The 17453-nt window shown below is 46.0% G+C and overlaps 1 long non-coding RNA gene across 2 annotated transcripts in view; it reads right to left on the bottom strand.

Annotated features, from left to right (window-relative positions):
• LOC134947762 (uncharacterized) overlaps positions 1 to 17453 on the bottom strand; it is a 276093-nt gene that overhangs the window by 188976 nt on the left and 69664 nt on the right. The window contains exon 3 of one of the 2 annotated variants that reach the window (XR_010182754.1): positions 14259 to 14850. The exons of the other annotated variant lie outside the window; for it this stretch is intronic. This is a non-coding gene — a long non-coding RNA (uncharacterized LOC134947762). Of the gene's footprint in view, positions 1 to 14258; positions 14851 to 17453 lie in introns of those variants that run through there. 2 annotated transcript variants of the gene reach the window in all.

Genomic DNA, 17453 nt, shown 5'->3' with positions numbered 1-17453 from the left:
CAACAGCAGCGCCAGCAGCAGTAGGCGTTACACGCAAGGATGCATCGGAGGAATCCCAGGCAGGAGAGGACTCGTCAGAATTGCCAGTGACATTGCCTGCAGGACTATTGGCATTCCTGGGGAAGGAGGAAATTGACACTGAGGGAGTTGGTGGGGTGGTTTGCGTGAGCTTGGTTACAAGAGGAAGGGATTTACTGGTCAGTGGACTGCTTCCGCTGTCACCCAAAGTTTTTGAACTTGTCACTGACTTATTATGAATGCGCTGCAGGTGACGTATAAGGGAGGATGTTCCGAGGTGGTTAACGTCCTTACCCCTACTTATTACAGCTTGACAAAGGGAACACACGGCTTGACACCTGTTGTCCGCATTTCTGTTGAAATAGTTCCACACCGAAGAGCTGATTTTTTTGGTATTTTCACCAGGCATGTCAACGGCCATATTCCTCCCACGGACAACAGGTGTCTCCCCGGGTGCCTGACTTAAACAAACCACCTCACCATCAGAATCCTCCTGGTCAATTTCCTCCCCAGCGCCAGCAACACCCATATCCTCCTCATCCTGGTGTACTTCAACACTGACATCTTCAATCTGACTATCAGGAACTGGACTGCGGGTGCTCCTTCCAGCACTTGCAGGGGGCGTGCAAATGGTGGAAGGCGCATGCTCTTCACGTCCAGTGTTGGGAAGGTCAGGCATCACAACCGACACAATTGGACTCTCCTTGTGGATTTGGGATTTCGAAGAACGCACAGTTCTTTGCGGTGCTACTGCTTTTGCCAGCTTGAGTCTTTTCATTTTTCTAGCGAGAGGCTGAGTGCCTCCATCCTCATGTGAAGCTGAACCACTAGCCATGAACATAGGCCAGGGCCTCAGCCGTTCCTTGCCACTCCGTGTGGTAAATGGCATATTGGCAAGTTTACGCTTCTCCTCCGACAATTTTATTTTAGGTTTTGGAGTCCTTTTTTTACTGATATTTGGTGTTTTGGATTTGACATGCTCTGTACTATGACATTGGGCATCGGCCTTGGCAGACGACGTTGCTGGCATTTCATCGTCTCGGCCATGACTAGTGGCAGCAGCTTCAGCACGAGGTGGAAGTGGATCTTGATCTTTCCCTAATTTTGGAACCTCAACATTTTTGTTCTCCAGATTTTAATAGGCACAACTAAAAGGCACCTCAGGTAAAAAATGGAGATGGATGGATACTAGTATACAATTATGGACGGACTGCCGAGTGCCGACACAGAGGTAGCTACAGCCGTGAACTACCGTACTGTGTCTGCTGCTAATATAGACTGGTTGATAAAGAGATGTCGTAGTATGTATGTATGAAGAAGAAAGAAAAAAAAACCACGGTTAGGTGGTATACAATTATGGACGGACTGCCGAGTGCCGACACAGAGGTAGCCACAGCCGTGAACTACCGTACTGTACTGTGTCTGCTGCTAATATAGACTGGTTGATAAAGAGATGTCGTAGTATGTATGTATGAAGAAGAAAGAAAAAAAAACCACAGTTAGGTGGTATACAATTATGGACGGACTTCCGAGTGCCGACACAGAGGTAGCCACAGCCGTGAACTACCGTACTGTACTGTGTCTGCTGCTAATATAGACTGGTTGATAAAGAGATGTCGTAGTATGTATGTATGAAGAAGAAAGAAAAAAAAAACACGGGTAGGTGGTATACAATTATGGACGGACTGCCGAGTGCCGACACAGAGGTAGCCACAGCCGTGAACTACCGTACTGTACTGTGTCTGCTGCTAATATAGACTGGTTGATAAAGAGATGTCGTAGTATGTATGTATGAAGAAGAAAGAAAAAAAAACCCACGGTTAGGTGGTATACAATTATGGACGGACTGCCGAGTGCCGACACAGAGGTAGCCACAGCCGTGAACTACCGTACTGTACTGTGTCTGCTGCTAATATAGACTGGTTGATAAAGAGATGTCGTAGTATGTATGTATAAAGAAGAAAGAAAAAAAAAACCACGGTTAGGTGGTATACAATTATGGACGGACTGCCGAGTGCCGACACAGAGGTAGCCACAGCCGTGAACTACCGTACTGTACTGTGTCTGCTGCTAATATAGACTGGTTGATAAAGAGATGTCGTAGTATGTATGTATGAAGAAGAAAGAAAAAAAAACCACGGTTAGGTGGTATACAATTATGGACGGACTGCCGAGTGCCGACACAGAGGTAGCCACAGCCGTGAACTACCGTACTGTACTGTGTCTGCTGCTAATATAGACTGGTTGATAAAGAGATGTCGTAGTATGTATGTATAAAGAAGAAAGAAAAAAAAAACACGGTTAGGTGGCATACAATTATGGACGGACTGCAGAGTGCCGACACAGAGGTAGCCACAGCCGTGAACTACCGTACTGTACTGTGTCTGCTGCTAATATAGACTGGTTGATAAAGAGATGTAGTAGTATGTATGTATAAAGAAGAAAGAAAAAAAAACCACGGGTAGGTGGTATACAATTATGGATGGACTGCCGAGTGCCGACACAGAGGTAGCTACAGCCGTGAACTACCGTACTGTGTCTGCTGCGACTGGATGATAAATAATGATATAAAAAATATATATATATCACTACTGCAGCCGGACAGGTATATATATTATATAATGACGGACCTGCTGGACACTGTCTGTCAGCAGAATGAGTTTTTTATAGAATAAAAAAAAAAACACCACACAAGTGAAGTCACACGACGAGTGTTTAACTTTTTCAGGCAATCACAATATAGTATACTACTAACTATACTGGTGGTCAGTGTGGTCAGGTCACTGGTCAGTCACACTGGCAGTGGCACTCCTGCAGCAAAAGTGTGCACTGTTTAATTTTAATATAATATGTACTCCTGGCTCCTGCTATAACCTATAACTGGCACTGCAGTGCTCCCCAGTCTCCCCCACAATTATAAGCTGTGTGAGCTGAGCACAGTCAGATATATAATATATACATAGATGATGCAGCACACTGGGCTGAGCAGTGCACACAGATATGGTATGTGACTGTCTTGTACTCCTGGCTCCTGCTATAACCTATAACTGGCACTGCAGTGCTCCCCAGTCTCCCCCACAATTATAAGCTGTGTGAGCTGAGCACAGTCAGATATATAATATATACATAGATGATGCAGGCATGCAGCACACTGGGCTGAGCAGTGCACACAGATATGGTATGTGACTGAGTCACTGTGTGTACCGTTTTTTTCAGGCAGAGAACGGATATATTAAATAAAACAACTGCACTGCTGGTGGTCACTGTGGTCAGTCACTAAACTCTGCACTCTCTTCTACAGTATCAGCCTCAGGTCAATCTCTCTCTCTCTCTCCTAATCTAAATGGAGAGGACGCCAGCCACGTCCTCTCCCTATCAATCTCAATGCACGTGTGAAAATGGCGGCGACGCGCGGCTCCTTATATAGAATCCGAGTCTCGCGAGAATCCGACAGTGTCATGATGACGTTCGGGCGCGCTCGGGTTAACCGAGCAAGGCGGGAAGATCCGAGTCGCTCGGACCCGTGAAAAAAAACATGAAGTTCGTGCGGGTTCGGATTCAGAGAAACCGAACCCGCTCATCTCTAGTTGATAGCTTCTTTTGTAGAAGTCAATGCCTCTTCCAGAAGCTTCTGTGGATAACCCCTTCTCCTAAAATTACTAATCATGATATCTGATTGTTTAGCAAAGTCCTCATCTCTTGTGCAATTACGCCTTATACGCATTAGCTGGTTCTTAGGTATATTTTTGATCCAAGGTTTGAAATGAGCACTTTCATAATGTAAATAATTATTCGTCCCTACAGGTTTAACATAATTATTGGATACAATCATCTCATCTTGGATAGAGAAAGCCACATCAAGGAAATTGATCACCTCAAAATCAAAAGTATGTGTAAATGTAAGATTATACGTATTGTTATTAACAAAAGCGACAAACTCTTGTGCTAATAAAGGTCCCCCATCCCAAATTATAAACAAATCATCAATATAACGGCCATAGAGGACCAGGTTATCTCTATATGGGCCGCTCCATATGTACTCCTCCTCGAAGCGACCCATATAGAGATTCGCAAAACTAGGTGCGAACCTGGTCCCCATGGCCGTCCCAAGTGCCTGCAAATAATAAGTGTCACCAAACAAAAAATAATTGTGAGTGAGAATGTACCAAATGGATTGAGTAATAAAATTTTGTCGCTCCTTTGTCAAACTGTGATCCTTATTTAAATAATAATTCACTGCATCGATACCAGCTATGTGCGGAATATTAGTGTAGAGAGCTTGGACATCCAGGGTGAGAAAACCCCACCCCTTTTTCCAGCTCTTACCTACCACTCTTTGTAGAATATGCTTGGTGTCCTTAATATGTGACTGTAAATTACCCACGTGATTTTGTAAATGTGCATCAACAAAATGTGACAAATTAGAAGTAAGGGAACCAACACCTGAAATTATGGGACGCCCAGGGGGTGAAATTTATTGACCACAGACCTTGGAAATTTCTTCCCTGTGTGACTGCTCCCCACCCTCGGAGGCTTGCATCCGTGGTCACCAGGACCCAGTCCTGAATGCCGAATCTGCGGCCCTCGAGAAGGTGAGCACTCTGCAGCCACCACAGGAGAGACACCCTGGCCCTGGGGGATAGGGTGATTAACCGATGCATCTGAAGATGTGATCCAGACCACTTGTCCAGTAAGGCCCATTGAAAGGTCTTCGCATGGAACCTGCCGAAGGGAATGGCCTCGTATGATGCCACCATCCTTCCCAGGACTCGAGTGCAGTGATGCACTGACACCTGTTTTGGTTTTAATAGGTTCCTGACCAGTGTCATGAGCTCCTGAGCTCTCTCTATCGGGAGATAAACCCTTTTCTGGTCTGTGTCTAGAATCATGCCTAGGAAAGGCAGACGAGCCGTAGGAAGCAACTGCGACTTTGGAATATTTAGAATCCAGCCGTGTTGCCGTTACACTTCCAGAGAAAGTGCTACGCTGATCAGCAACTGCTCTCTTGATCCCGCTTTTATGAAGAGATCGTCCAAGTATGGGATAATTGCGACCCCTTGCTTCCGCAGGAGTACCATCATTTCCGCCATTACCTTGGTTAATATTCTCGGTGCCGTGGAGAGACCAAACGGCAACGTCTGAAATTGGTAATGACAATCCTGTACCACAAATCTGAGGTACGCCTGATGAGGTGGATAAATGGGGACATGAAGGTATGCATCCTTTATGTCCAGAGACACCATAAAATCCCCCCCTTCCAGGCTTGCGACGACCGCTCTCAGCGATTCCATCTTGAACTTGAACCTTTTCAGGTATATGTTCAGGGATTTTAAATTCAATATGGGTCTGACCAAACCGTCCGGTTTCGTGACTACAACTTGGTCGAATAATAACCCCCTCCTTGTTAAAGGAGGGGAACCTTGACCACCACCTGTTGAAGATACAATTTGTGAATTGCAGTTAACACTATTTCCCTCTCGTGGGGGGGAAGCCGGCAGGGCCGTCGGTGAGGGGGCATCTCCTCAAAGTCCAGCTTGTATCCCTGAGACACAATATCTACTGCCCAGGGATCCAACAGGGAGTGAACCCACTTGTGGCTGAAATTTCGAAGACGTGCCCCCACCGGGCCTAGCTCTGCCTGTGGAGCCCCAGCGACATGCGGTGGATTTTGTAGAGGCCGGGGAGGACTTCTGTTCCTGGGAACTAGCTGTGTTGTGCAGCTTCTTTCCTCGGCCCCTGCCTCTGGCAAGAAAGGACGCACCTCGGACTTTCTTGTTTCTTTGTGATTGAAAGGACTGCATTTGATAATGTCGTGCTTTCCTAGGCTGTGCTGGAATATAAGGCAAAAGATCAGAATTACCAGCTATAGCTGTGGAGACAAGGTCCGAGATCCCTTCTCCACACAATCCTCAGCCTTGTAAGGTAAACCTTCCATATGCCTCTTAAGTCGGCATCACCTGTCCATTGCAAGTTCCCCAGGACACGTCAAGCAGAAATCGACATAGCGTTGACTCTAGAACCCAGTAGACTAATGTCTCTTTGGGCATGTTTTATATATATATGTATATATATATATATATATATATATATATATATATATATCTAAGACAGCATCTTCTATATATATATATATACATATATATATATACATACTAGGGTCTCAATCTCAGCTGATAAGGTATCTGTCCACGCTGTTGCCGCGCTATAAACCCATGCCGACACAATCGCCGGTCTGAGTAGTGTACCAGAATGTGTGTAAATGGACTTCAAAGTACTTTTACTGCATGCTATCTGCAGTATCCCTGAGGATAGCTGTTAAGTCAGCGCTACCTTTTGGGCAAACGTGACACCCTAGGGGAAGATTCCCATCGTATCCTGGCCCTAGTAGGGAAAGGATACTCCCTGAGAATTTTTTGTGGGAAACTGCAGTCTCTTGTCTGGAGATTCACGCTCTTTTTCTTCATGAGAGGAGGGAAATTTACCTCAGATTTCTTCCCCTTAAACATGTGTACCCTTGTGTCAGGGACAGATGAGTCATCAGTGATATGCAAAACATTTTTTATTACAATAATCATATATTGAATACTTTCCTGCCATTTTGGCTGTAACTTTGCATTATCGTAGTCGACACTGGAGTCAGACTCCGTGTCGATATCAGTGTCTATTATTCTGGATAGTGAGCATTGAGAGACTCTGAAGGTCTCTGCGACATAGGGACAGACATGGGTAGATTCCCTGTCTGTTCTCTAATCTTTTGTGCAATAAATTTACCTTAGCACTTAATTTCACATATCCAAACAGGTGTCGGCGTTGTCGACGGAGACACCACTCTCACACACATTTGCTCCATCTCCTCCTTAGGGGAGCCTTTTACCTCAGACATGTCGACACACACGTACCGACACACCACACACTCAGGGAATGCTCATCTGAAGACAATTCCCCCACAAGGCCCTTTGGAGAGACAGAGAGAGAGTATGCCAGCACACACCCCAGCGCTATAAACCCAGGAATAACACAGTAATTTAATGTTAACCCAGTAGCTGCTGTTTATATAGATTTTTGCGCCTAATTATGTGCCCCCCCTCTCTTTTTACCCTCTTCTACCGTGTATCTGCAGGGGAGAGCCTGGGGAGCTTCCTCTCAGCGGAGCTGTGGAGAAAAAATGGCGCAGGTGAGTGCTGAGGAAGAAACCCCGCCCCCTCGACGGCGGGCTTCTGTCCCGCTTAAATATACATTTTCTTGGCGGGGGCTCATACATATATACAGTGCCCAACTATATATATGTGTACTTTTGCCAAACGAGGTCCATATGCTGCCCAGGGCGCCCCCCCCCCCCCTGTGCCCTGCACCCTTACAGTGACCGGAGTATGTGAGGTGTGTGGGAGCAATGGCGCACAGCTGCAGTGCTGTGCGTTACCTCAGTGAAGAACGGAGTCTTCTGCCGCCGATTTCGAAGTCTTCTTGCTTCTCATACTCACCCGGCTTCTGTCTTCCGGCTCTGCGAGGGGGACGGCGGCGCGGCTCTGGGATCGGACGACGAGGGTGAGATCCTGTGTACGATCCCTCTGGAGCGAATGGTGTCCAGTAGCCTAAGAAGCAGGACCTAGCTTCAGAGAGTAGGGCTGCTTCTCTCCCCTCTGTCCCACGATGCAGGGAGTCTGTTGCCAGCAGAGCTCCCTGAAAATAAAAAACCTAACAAAATACTTTCTCACAGCAAGCTCAGGAGAGCTCACTGAACAGCACCCAGCTCGTCCGGGCACAGTCTCAAACTAAGGTCTGGAGGAGGGACATAGAGGGAGGAGCCAGAGCACACCAGAATCTAAATTCTTTCTTAAAGTGCCCATGTCTCCTGCGGAGCCCGTCTATTCCCCATGGTCTTTACGGAGTCCCCAGCATCCACTAGGACGTTAGAGAAACCTACCTTATTACTAGTTGGGATTCTCCATTGCTCAAACCTTCCCATTCCCCAAAAACCTCACATCACGATACCTTTGCAGATACCTCAACCACTATGGCTTGAGGACAGTGAGACAAACCGACGGTACAACTGATCCTTAAGTAGTAAGTGAAGCTATAGATTACAAATATGGTAGTGATTTGTCACTAACCCCCCTCGGCGCTGATAGACAATGAATAATAAAATTTTTTATATATATATATATATATATATATATATATATATATATATATATATATATATATATGTAATTCTGCTAAATATTTATCAAAAGCTGCAAGCGGTGGGGAGTTAGTGAAAAAACTCCCTACTTCTTGTAGTAAGAAAAAAAGGGAAGGTGTAACCACTACGCTAGTATGATCTTATAAAAGATTTTTATATAGAAAGATCTTTAATACATTTCTAGTAAAACTTTAATAAAAATATATCTGTTTGGATTTATGTGCTCTCCACCTATGAAGACACAGGAGACCTGCGCTTTCCACAAAACAATTTATTAAGACAATACAAACAAGGAAATGAAAATAAATAGTATAAAACCACACATATAAGAATGTATACACATATATATATATATATATATATATATATATATATATATATATATATATATATATATATATATATATTTATTTATATATTGTGCCTGTTTATAATAATTCTGCTTTGTCCCCTTTAAATGATCCTGCAGTACTGGAGCAGCTAATATTATAAGAAAATAAGAATTTGCTTACCGATAATTCTATTTCTCGGAGTCCGTAGTGGATGCTGGGGTTCCTGAAAGGACCATGGGGAATAGCGGCTCCGCAGGAGACAGGGCACAAAAAGTAAAGCTTTAGGATCAGGTGGTGTGCACTGGCTCCTCCCCCTATGACCCTCCTCCAAGCCTCAGTTAGGATACTGTGCCCGGACGAGCGTACACAATAAGGAAGGATTTTGAATCCCGGGTAAGACTCATACCAGCCACACCAATCACACTGTACAACCTGTGATCTGAACCCAGTTAACAGTATGATAACAGCGGAGCCTCTGAAAAGATGGCTCACAACAATAATAACCCGATTTTTGTAACTATGTACAAGTATTGCAGATAATCCGCACTTAGGATGGGCGCCCAGCATCCACTACGGACTCCGAGAAATAGAATTATCGGTAAGCAAATTCTTATTTTCTCTATCGTCCTAGTGGATGCTGGGGTTCCTGAAAGGACCATGGGGATTATACCAAAGCTCCCAAACGGGCGGGAGAGTGCGGATGACTCTGCAGCACCGAATGAGAGAACTCCAGGTCCTCCTTAGCCAGGGTATCAAATTTGTAGGATTTTACAAACGTGTTTGCCCCTGACTAAGTAGCCGCTCGGCAAAGTTGTAAAGCCGAGACCCCTCGGGCAGCCGCCCAAGATGAGCCCACCTTCCTTGTGGAATGGGCATTTACATATTTTGGCTGTGGCAGGCCTGCCACAGAATGTGCAAGCTGAATTGTATTACACATCCAACTAGCAATAGTCTGCTTAGAAGCAAGAGCACCCAGTTTGTTGGGTGCATACAGGATAACAGCAAGTCAGTTTTCCTGACTCCAGCCGTCCTGGAACCTATATTTTCAGGGCCCTGACAACATCTAGCAACTTGGAGTCCTCCAAGTCCCTAGTAGGCGCAAGGCACCACAATAAGCTGGTTCAGGTGAAACACTGACACCACCTTAGGGAGAGAACTGGGGACGAGTCCGCAGCTCTGCCCTGTCCGAATGGACAAACAGATATGGGCTTTTTTGAGAAAAAAACCACCAATTTGACACTCGCCTGGCCCAGGCCAGGGCCAAGAGCATGGTCACTTTTCATGTGAGATGCTTCAAATCCACAGATTTGACTGGTTTTAAACCAATGTGATTTGAGGAATCCCAGAACTACGTTGAGATCCCACAGTGCCACTGGAGGCACAAAAAGGGGTTGTATATGCAATACTCCCTTGACAAACTTCTGGACTTCAGGAACTGAAGCCAATTCTTTCTGGAAGAAAATCGACAGGGCCGAAATTTGAACCTTAATGGACCCCAATTTGAGGCCCATAGACACTCCTGTTTGCAGGAAATGCAGGAATCGACCGAGTTGAAATTTCTTCGTGGGGCCTTCCTGGCCTCACACCACGCAACATATTTTCGCCACATGTGGTGATAATGTTGTGCGGTCACCTCCTTCCTGGCTTTGACCAGGGTAGGAATGACCTCTTCCGGAATGCCTTTTTCCCTTAGGATCCGGCGTTCCACCGCCATGCCGTCAAACGCAGCTGCGGTAAGTCTTGGAACAGACATGGTACTTGCTGAAGCAAGTCCCTTCTTAGCGGCAGAGGCCATAAGTCCTCTGTGAGCATCTCTTGAAGTTCCGGGTACCAAGTCCTTCATGGCCAATCCGGAGCCATGAGTATAGTTCTTACTCCTCTACGTCTTATAATTCTCAGTACCTTAGGTATGAGAAGCAGAGGAGGGAACACATACACCGACTGGTACACCCACGGTGTTACCAGAACGTCCACAGCTATTGCCTGAGGGTCTCTTGACCTGGCGCAATACCTGTCCCGTTTTTTGTTCAGACGGGACGCCATCATGTCCACCTTTGGTATTTCCCAACGGTTCACAATCATGTGGAAAAACTTCCCGATGAAGTTTCCACTCTCCCGGGTGGAGGTCGTGCCTGCTGAGGAAGTCTGCTTCCCAGTTTCCATTCCCGGAATGAAACACTGCTGACAGTGCTATCACATGATTTTCCGCCCAGCGAAAAGTCCTTGCAGTTTTTGCCATTGCCCTCCTGCTTCTTGTGCCGCCCTGTCTGTTTACGTGGGCGACTGCCGTGATGTTTTTCCCACTGGATCAATACCGGCTGACCTTGAAGCAGAGGTCTTGCTAAGCTTAGAGCATTATAAAATTACCCTTAGCTCCAGTATATTTATGTGGAGAAAAGTCTCCAGACTTGATCACACTCCCTGGAAATTTTTTCCTTGTGTGACTGCTCCCCAGCCTCTCGGGCTGGCCTCCGTGGTCACCAGCATCCAATCCTGAATGCCGAATCTGCGGCCCTCTAGAAGATGAGCACTCTGTAACCACCACAGGAGAGACACCCTTGTCCTTGGATATAGGGTTATCCGCTGATGCATCTGAAGATGCGATCCGGACCATTTTTCCAGCAGATCCCACTGAAAAGTTCTTGCGTGAAATCTGCCGAATGGAATTGCTTCGTAGGAAGCCACCATTTTTACCAGGACCCTTGTGCAATGATGCACTGACACTTTTCCTGGTTTTAGGAGGTTCCTGACTAGCTCGGATAACTCCCTGGCTTTCTCTTCCGGGAGAAACACCTTTTTCTGGACTGTGTCCAGAATCATCCCTAGGCACAGCAGACGTGTCGTCGGGATCAGCTGCGATTTTGGAATATTTAGAATCCACCCGTGCTGTTGTAGCAGTATCCGAGATAGTGCTACTCCGACCTCCAACTGTTCCCTGGACTTTGCCCTTATCAGGAGATCGTCCAAGTAAGGGATAATTAAGACGCCTTTTCTTCGAAGAAGAATCATCATTTCGGCCATTACCTTGGTAAAGACCCGGGGTGCCGTGGACAATCCAAACGGCAGCGTCTGAAACTGATAGTGACAGTTCTGTACCACGAACCAGAAGTACCCTTAGTGAGAAGGGCAAATTTGGGACATGGAGGTAAGCATCCCTGATGTCCCGGGACACTATATAGTCCCCTTCTTCTTGGTTCGTTATCACTGCTCTGAGTGACTCCATCTTGATTTGAACCTTTGTAAGTGTTCAAATTTTTTAGATTTAGAATAGGTCTCACCTAGCCTTCTGGCTTCAGTACCACAATATAGTGTGGAATAATACCCCTTTCCTTGTTGTAGGAGGGGTAATTTGATTATCACCTGCTGGGAATACAGCTTGTGAATTGTTTCCCATACTGCCTCCTTGTCGGAGGGAGACCTTGGTAAAGCAGACTTCAGGAGCCTGCGAGGGGGAAACGTCTCGACATTCCAATCTGTACCCCTGGGATACTACTTGTAGGATCCAGGGGTCCTGTACGGTCCCAGCGTCATGCTGAGAGCTTGGCAGAAGCGGTGGAAGGCTTCTGTTCCTGGGAATGGGCTGCCTGCTGCAGTCTTCTTCCCTTTCCTCTATCCCTGGGCAGATATGACTCTTATAGGGACGAAAGGACTGAGGCTGAAAAGACGGTGTCTTTTTCTGCAGAGATGTGACTTAGGGTAAAAACGGTGGATTTTCCAGCAGTTGTCGTGGCCACCAGGTCCGATGGACCGACCCCAAATAACTCCTCTTCCTTTATACGGCAATACACCTTTGTGCCGTTTGGAATCTGCATCACCTGACCACTGTCGTGTCCATAAACATCTTCTGGCAGATATGGACATCGCACTTACTCTTGATGCCAGAGTGCAAATATCCCTCTGTGCATCTCGTATATATAGAAATGCATCCTTTAAATGCTCTATAGTCAATAAAATACTGTCCCTGTCAAGGGTATCAATATTTTTAGTCAGGGAATCCGACCAAGCCACCCCAGCTCTGCACATCCAGGCTGAGGCGATCGGTGGTCGCAGTATAACACCAGTATGTGTGTATATACTTTTTATGATATTTTCCAGCCTCCTGTCAGCTGGCTCCTTGAGGACGGCCCTATCTATAGACGGTACCGCCACTTGTTTTGATAAGCGTGTGAGCGCCTTATCCACCCTAAGGGGTGTTTCCCACCGCGCCCTAGCTTCTGGCGGGAAAGGGTATACCGCCAATAATTTTCTATCGGGGGGAACCCACGCATCATCACACACTTCATTTAATTTATCTGATTCAGGAAAAACTACAGGTAGTTTTTTCACATCCCACATAATACCCTCTTTTGTGGTACTTGTAGTATCAGAAATATGTAACACCTCCTTCATTGCCCTTAACAAGTAACGTGTGGCCCTAAAGGGAAATACGTTTGTTTCTTCACCGTCGACACTGAAATCAGTGTCCGTGTCTGTGTCTGTCGACCGACTGAGGTAAAAGGACGTTTTAACGCCCCTGACGGTGTTTGAGACGCCTGGACAGGTACTAATTTGTTTGCCAGCCGTCTCATGTCGCCAACCGACCTTGCAGCGTGTTGACATTATCACGTAATTCCATAAATAAGCCATCCATTCCGGTGTCGACTCCCTAGAGAGTGACATCACCATTACAGGCAATTTGCTCCGCCTCCTCACCAACATCGTCCTCATACATGTCGACACACACGTACCGACATATAGCACACACACACAGGGAATGCTCTGATAGAGGACAGGACCCCACTAGCCCCTTGGGGAGACAGAGGGAGAGTTTGCCAGCACACACCAAAGCGCTATATTTTACAGGGATAGCCTTATAATAAGTGCTCCCTTATAGCTGCTTTTATAAAATCACAATTTCGCCAAATTTTGCCCCCCCTCTCTTGATTTAACCCTGTTTCTGTAGTGCAGTGCAGGGGAGAGCCTGGGAGCCTTCCTGACCAGCGGAACTGTGTGAGGAAATGGCGCTGTGTGCTGAGGAGATAGGCCCCGCCCCCTTTTCGGCGGGCTCGTCTCCCGCTTAAAAATGGATTCTGGCAGGGGTTAAATATCTCCATATAGCCCCGGAGGCTATATGTGAGGTATTTTTTGCCAAAAAAAGGATTTTCATTGCTGCCCAGGGCGCGCCCCCCCCAGCGCCCTGCACCCTCAGTGACTGCCGTGTGAAGTGTGCTGAGAGCAGTGGCGCACAGCTGCAGTGCTGTGCGCTACCTTAAGAAGACTGAGGAGTCTTCTGCCGCCGATTCTGGACCTTCTTCTCTTTTCAGCATCTGCAAGGGGGCCGGCGGCGAGGCTCCGGTGACCATCCAGGCTGTACCTGTGATCGTCCCTCTGGAGCTAATGTCCAGTAGCCAAAGAAGCCAATCCATCCTGCACGCAGGTGAGTTCACTTCTTCTCCCCTAAGTCCCTCGATGCAGTGATCCTGTTGCCAGCAGGACTCACTGTAAAATAAAAAACCTAAGCTAAACTTTTCTAAGCAGCTCTTTAGGAGAGCCACCTAGATTGCACCCTTCTCGGCCGGGCACAAAAACCTAACTGAGGCTTGGAGGAGGGTCATAGGGGGAGGAGCCAGTGCACACCACCTGATCCTAAAGCTTTACTTTTTGTGCCCTGTCTCCTGCGGAGCCGCTATTCCCCATGGTCCTTTCAGGAACCCCAGCATCCACTAGCACGATAGAGAAATACAGATTGCATGCTGTTTAATACAGAGATAGATTTATGTATCCAGGAAGCCGGCATCCCGGCTAACTAGTAGCTTCTGTAAATGTACCCATTTAGGCATTGTATACTCAAAACCGAGCTGATGGATAGTGGGGATGTCCCATACAATTGCAACAAGCTCCTTAGGTGAAATAATTACATGGTCCCTTGTTGGCATTCTAATGGTCGGGATGCTGGTGTTGGTCATGTGACCGCCGGCATACCAACCACCGGGATCTTCTCTCACAACCACTTGCCGGCTCTGTACTTCCCCACACATATGTCCCAAACTTTGTGACCACTTTTGAGGGTATTTATCTGTGTTGGTGGGGCACCTTGGGGAACATGAGTCTGGAGGCGTGGCTTCACAGTAATTGAACAGGGTATTTAGCCTGGGAGGCAATGCTGACTGTTCCTGTTCCCTTTCTAGTGTCTCATTGTGCTGTATTGTTGGTGTTACCTTGATAAAGTTCCCTATTGGGACTGAAACGTTGGTGCTTCTGACCTGGTATGTTTTGCCCAGAATACATTTTTGAACTGACTTTTTGCTGCTGATATGCAAGTCTGGAGAGTAGAATATCCTGTGATAGATAGACAGACAGATAAATAATGAGATAAGGCGGCAAATTGTATTTATTTTGTTTCTTAAACTATGTATGTATGTATGTATGTATGTATGTATGTATGTATGTGTATATGTATGTGTATATATATATGTATATATATATGTGTGTGTGTGTGTATAGATATATAAACACACACACACACACACACACACACACACACACACACACACACAACATGTATTCGGATCGTTTGGCAGAAAATCAGAGCCAGGTGTTCAATCTGCAATTTTCTCAAGGACTTCACAGACTTGACATGGTACAAATTTATCTTTGATCTAATGCATTTTATGAACCCTATCTGACAAATTACACTGCAGTTTATGGTAATGTAACATTTTGTATGAATGGATAAGGGTGACCATGTTGCATGCTAATGTGTTAAACAAAGTAGCTTCTCTCTTATTTCCAAATGACCCCAACCCCTCCATTAGCAGATTAAAATCTGTTCAAATTTATTTAGTAATACATTAGAAGAAGCTTCTGAATAACCCTCAGACCCATATTATGCTTCAAACAACTGTTGTAGTGAGAGTAATTAATTAAATTTAATGAAACTACTGTTAATTTTTTTGACCATGACCAAAGTTCACCTCCATACTGTAGCAATATGCTCTTGTTATAACTTCCATTTTTGTGGAGCTTGTTAATCACAATATGTCTGATGCTAATCCTCAGATGTTTGGATAACATGTCCAACCCTGGTGAAAATGCACATTTTTCATTCTATAGTGAAACAGGGTCCTTTAACCTTTCCGGTGATGTTCATCTTGTTAACACGTCCAATTTGTTCTTTCATCCTGTGAACTTTGATGTCCATCACAAGCAAGACAGAAAGCATTCCACATAAAAATAAGGGATATTTACCTAAATGAAAAAATAGGATTTTAATTACCTACTGGTAAATCCTTTTCTCGTAGTCTGTAGAGGATGCTGGGGTCCACATTAGTACCATGGGGTATAGACGGGTCCACTAGGAGCCACTGGCACTTTAAGAGTTTGAGAGTGTGGGCTGGCTCCTACCTCTATGCCCCTCCTAGCAGACTCAGTCTAGAAACTGTGCTCGAGGAGATGGACAACTTCGAGAGAAGGATTTTACACAGATAGAGATTCACACAAGCTCACACATACCAGGCAAACCAAGCTAACCAGCTTGAAAAATCAGCAACGGTTGAACAAGATTACTTAACCAAGTAACAAAACAGTACTTAACCAACATCTAAGCAGTACTGAACAAAGTAACCACTGCAGGATCACAAAGCGCTGGGCGGGCGCCCAGCATCCTCTATGGACTACGAGAAAAGGGATATACCGGTAGATAATTAAAATCCTATTTTCTCTTACGTCCTACAGGATGCTGGGGTCCACATTAGTACTATGGAGATGTACCAAAGCTCCCGAAATGGGAGGGAGAGCGCGGAGGCTCCTGCAGAACTGATTGACCAAACTTCAGGTCCTCAGAGGCCAAAGTATCAAACTTGTAAAACTTAGCAAACGTGTTCGACCCAGACCAAGTAGCCACTCGGCAAAGCTGTAAAGCTGAGACACTTCGGGCAACCGCCCAGGAAGAACCCACCTTACGAGTAGAGTGGGCCTTAACAGATGTAGGACATGGCAATCCTGCTGTAGAATATGCATGCTGGATAGTGAACCTGAACCAGCGAGATATAGTCTGCTTAGAAGCAGGACACCCAATTTTCTTGGGATCATACAGGACAAACAGACCGATTTTCTGTGATGAGCAGTTTTCTAAACATAGATTATTAGAGCCCTTACAATATCCAAGTACTTTGAGGAAATTGAGGAGTCAGTAGCAACTGGCACCACAATAGGTTGGTTGATATGAAATGCCGACACAACCTTCGGAAGGAACTGCTGGCGTGTCCAAAGCTCAGCCCTATCTTCATGGAAGATCAAGTAGGGGCTCTTACAAGATAAAGCCCCCAACTCCGACACACGTCTAGCAGAAGCTAAGGCCAACAAAGTGACAGCTTTCCACGTGAGAAACATGACCTCAACCTCCTGTAGAGGCTCGAACCAATCTGATTGTAGGTACTGTAACACCACGTTAAGATCCCAGGGTGCCGTAGGCAGCACAAAGGGAGGCTGGATGTGCAGAACCCCTTTCAAGAAAGTCTGAACCTCTGGGAGGGAAGCCAATTGTTTCTAGAAGAAAATGGATAGGGCCAAAATCTGGACCTTTACGGATCCCAACCTCAGGCCCATATCCACACCTGCTTGCAGGAAGAGGAGAAACCATCCCAGTTGAAACTCCACCGTAGGAAACTTCTTGGGCTCATACCAAGATACATACTTTTTCCAATGCGATGGTAATGTTTAGACATTACTCCTTTCCTAGCCTGTATCAGGGTAGGAATAACCTTGTTCGGAATGCTCCTCCGAGCTAATATCTGGCGTTCAACCACCATGCCATCAAACGTAGCCACGGTAAGTCTTGATAAGCGAACGGCCCCTGCTGCAGCAGGTCCTCCCGAAGAGGAAGAGGCCTCGGATCTTCAAGCAGTAGATCCAGAAGATCCGTGTACCAAGCCCTTCTTGGC

Source organism: Pseudophryne corroboree, chromosome 8 (genome assembly GCF_028390025.1).
Source record: "Pseudophryne corroboree isolate aPseCor3 chromosome 8, aPseCor3.hap2, whole genome shotgun sequence".
Taxonomy (NCBI): Eukaryota; Metazoa; Chordata; class Amphibia; order Anura; family Myobatrachidae; genus Pseudophryne; species Pseudophryne corroboree.
This window is presented reverse-complemented; position numbering and strand designations above follow the sequence as displayed.